The sequence below is a fragment of the Macrotis lagotis genome, chromosome 1 (genome assembly GCF_037893015.1).
Source record: "Macrotis lagotis isolate mMagLag1 chromosome 1, bilby.v1.9.chrom.fasta, whole genome shotgun sequence".
Taxonomy (NCBI): Eukaryota; Metazoa; Chordata; class Mammalia; order Peramelemorphia; family Peramelidae; genus Macrotis; species Macrotis lagotis.
In genome coordinates this window covers 512711420-512715436 of record NC_133658.1, presented here as the reverse complement: position 1 = coordinate 512715436, position 4017 = coordinate 512711420, and the positions used below count along the sequence as shown (strand labels likewise).

The window sequence follows — 4017 nt, the reverse complement described above, 5'->3', positions numbered from 1 at the left end:
GCATAAAACAAAGGTTATTAATTAATATGACTTTTCAGCTTATTTTCACATATAGTATATATTACCTTAAATCTTATTTTCCCAAAGTATTTTTCATTTTTTCCATTAATTATTTTCAAGTAGGAAGAAATTCTTCCCCAAGTAATTTGTGTTCTTGAGTTTACTGAAACTTAGGTTATTTAATTTAATTCATTTCTACATAAAGAATCTCCCCTTTGAAATTTTATTCCTTTTAATTATACAAATTTATCAAAAAATAAATGTCAAATTTACTGAGGATGAAACTATGAATAATGCACTTGCCTATGGCAATATCTGTCTCAAAGTTTTGTGTTTCAGTTTCTCACTTGAATGTAACAGGCTGAAGAAATTTGAAGTTAATAACTGGCAAACATCGAACCCAAGAACTGTTTTATGATCTTTGTTCAAATGTATTTTGCCTTGTTTTGTATCAATTAGCAAAGATGATGTTTTGCTTTTTCATCATGAAGTGATAATTTAAGATGAAGATCCATTTCTGAACTGAGCAATTTAGAAGGTCAAAAAAAATTCAAAGTTATATGAAAGATGAATGCACATGTACAATCTTGTATCAGATTGCTTTCTGTTTTGAGGACAAAGGAGGGAAAAAAGTTTGGAACTCAGTCTTTAAAAGAATGAATGAACATTTGAAATTGACTTTATATGTAATGGGAAAAATAAAAGAAGAGCTTTTAAAAATGTTTTATGAAAGAAATGTTTTAGCTTTCTGCATTCAAATTAGAAAAGAGACTTTAGAGTTGGGAAGAAATGGTTGGTCAAAAAAATATCCTTCTGCATATCTACCTACTGTGGGAAGAGTAGAGAAAGATATTCTTAGCTACCACCTGCTACTTTCCCAAAAATTGGTAAAGAAACTCAGAATTCTAAGAGTAAAACTCAAGAAGCTTTAGTTGATCCTAGGCTAAGGATTCTGCCTTTTCTAATACAGTACAATACTACCTCAGGTTAAGCTAAAGTTGGAAGTACTGAAGATCACAAGTGTCATCAAGGAATGATGAGTATTCCTCCTGGGAAGAGACTAGAAACAGAGATGATTAGCATTCTCTCAGTACTGTGGATCATCCCATCCAACTGAGGTGTGCCATGCCCATTTTATGAGCTAAGATCACTAAACCATGGGGAAAAAAGGGATAATAGGAGCCCAGAGATGCTTGTTTGAGAGTTGTCCTAGTCGCATATTTTCATATAAGTACTTCATTGGCCTGGTAGTTGGTTTATATACACCTTCCCCATAACCACTGTGTACTTTCACAGAAAAACATCCCTCAAGATTTAATTGTTATTTTTGCTCTTCTTTCTGTTTAATGAATATTTTAATTTAGTTAATTTAGTTCTTTGAGAAAAGTAGTTGTAACACTGATCAAAAGGGAAATGGAAGTAAAGACATCAAAAAGACCAAGGATTCCTGGATGACTCCTGAAACACCATCCTGCCCCAGTATCTGATCCTGAGACCAAGTCCAAAGCAGCATTCACCATTTGAAGTCCTCAGTATCACTTTGGTGTCACCCTATCAAGTTGTTCCCGACCCATCATGCAGCAATAATAGCCAAAAGAAAGGATGTTTGAAGCCAAACCTGGGGTTCTCCTTTGTTTGGATGTCTTGTCAGTAGGAATAGGGTCACTTTAGTTCATTTGCTGAAGGTATGGATTCTTCCCTTCAAAATTGGGATTCTGGATGCTTTATTTCTTAATTATTAATGCTATCAGCGTTTACCCTGAACCTGTGGCTAAACTCTAGACTATTGTAAATCTCATCTATGCCCATACTGAAGCAAAAAAATGAGGAATTTTGCTCTGCATTGCCTTCACAGTGCTCCAGTGATTTGGCCTGGCAGGTCATGCCCTTCCACAGCATCCATTTATCACATCTATAGAAAGGGTTGTTACTGCAGAAACCTTAACAGATTGTTGGTTTTGTAATAAATGAGTTATATGGAAAGTAAGTTTTCCCTGATCCCCATACCAGTTACACTATCCCATTGGATCAACTAATTCATATATGGAATATACTATTCTTCCTCCAATTCTAAATATCAGTATCTGTGAAAATAAGCAGGGCAGCCCCTCTTCCCTGAATATGAGAAAGGACTGAAATATAAAGTACATGTAAGCTGCTCATTTTATATACTTACCAAGTTGCAGGATATCCACAATATAGAATATAACACTGAGGTCAGTGTACATTGTGTGTCCAAAATGACAATGGAACCAAATACTTGGGGGATGCTCCAGAGGGGAGATGTTCTCAGCCCCTATGCTTTGACCCAGATGATGGTATGTGGGAAGTGGACCCTGGATCAAATAGTGGAGAAAACCTAAAATGTGGGAAGACCTCCCCCATGACATTCTGGGGAAAAGAAAACTACTCAACTTCACCACCTTCTCCCTCAACTATATCTCCACCAGCAGGAAAGTGAAACAAAGAACTATCATACTAAGCAGGAGAGATTGTCCACATAAGATTTAACCCATCAAGTTGCCCTGCTGACCAATCTTTGGTCAACTTCATACTGTTATACCAGATGTTTGAGTCCATTCTTCATGCCTTTAATGTCACCCCTTGGCACCATTTGACTCTTTTGTGGAAAAATTTTGACAAGCAATGCCCCTGCTACATTGAAATGGGTCCTCTAATAATTACAAGGGAAAGAACGGTTACCAAACTCCACCTATGCCCAATATTCTGGTAACTGACTTCATCTATCACTCACACACACTCCAGGGCTTTATTTCATTTGTGGTGATTAAGCTTATAAATCTTTACCTCAAGATTTGGAGAGGAACATGCTCCATAGCCTCCCTAAACTACAGATACACAAGACAATTTTTACATCTTGCCCCAACCCCAGGAACTTTACTACCTAGCTTTACCTACCTCTAATCCTTGGGTTGAAAAACCCTTAGGATTCAATGCTTTTGCACAATCTTTTGTTTCCAGGACTTGGGATTCTGGAAACTGAGAAAGCAATAGTAAATATGTTAGCGGTGTTGGAGGAAGATTTCAGCGCCAACCTCAATGCCATTTAAAACTTGTAGTTAGAGGTAGACACCCTATCTCAGGTAATAGTTAAGAATTGGATGGCATTAGACATGAAATGAAGACAACATTTATTAACACCATGTGTTGTTTTTATGCTGATTAAAAAGAACTAGGTAAGTCAGAATGTTACCTAGTTGTAACACTTAATGAATATAGACCCTGAATAATCCTGACTTGGTGAGACTCCAAAGGAACTTGGGAGAAATGGTGTAAGATACAAATGCGAATACCATAACTTCCCCAGGGAATGTATTAATGTGGATAAGCTTAGTAGAAACTCAAATTCATTTCTCTCTATTACAGACTGCGTAATTATTTTATAAAAAAAAGTTCCTTTCAAAATAAAAAAAAGAGCTAATGGAGTTATCTGGCAAATTTTTTTTTTTTTATTTTAGGTTTTTGCAAGGCAAATGGGGTTAAGTGGCTTGCCCAAGGCCACACACAGCTAGGTAATTATTAAGTGTCTGAGACCAGATTTGAACCCAGGAATTCCTGACTCCAGGGCCGGTGCTTTATCTATGGGCCACCTAGCCGCCCTCTGGCAAATTTCTTAAAGGAAAAAATATAGTAGTAAGAGTTCATGAACTACAATGTTAGGAGGAATACTCACATACTACAGTTACCCTTAGAAACTAGAGAAAAGTAAATTATAGCAGCCTCTGTGGATTAATAGAACTGCTGCCAGCTTAGGTTCAGGTCTAGAAAGGTGAAACAAGACAACTTGAGAGGATTTAGAGGTTTACCCTTATAGGGAGGGAAAGTGATTTTAAGTTGGGTGTAATGGAGATCAGATTATGACAAAGTTCTCAGAAAATTATATAATTTGTTCCATTGTTTTATTTTTTACATTTTTGAATTAGTATCAAATAGTTTTTAATGATTAGTACTTTATATAATTTGATATCTGGAAGTGATTTTTGCCATATTTTTTCC

The 4017-nt window shown here is 36.1% G+C and overlaps 1 pseudogene; it reads left to right on the top strand.

Annotated features, from left to right (window-relative positions):
• The first annotated feature begins 1866 nt into the window (after positions 1-1866).
• Positions 1867-3218, top strand: LOC141505040 (endogenous retroviral envelope protein HEMO-like; annotated as a pseudogene).
• The last annotated feature ends 799 nt before the right edge of the window (positions 3219-4017 follow it).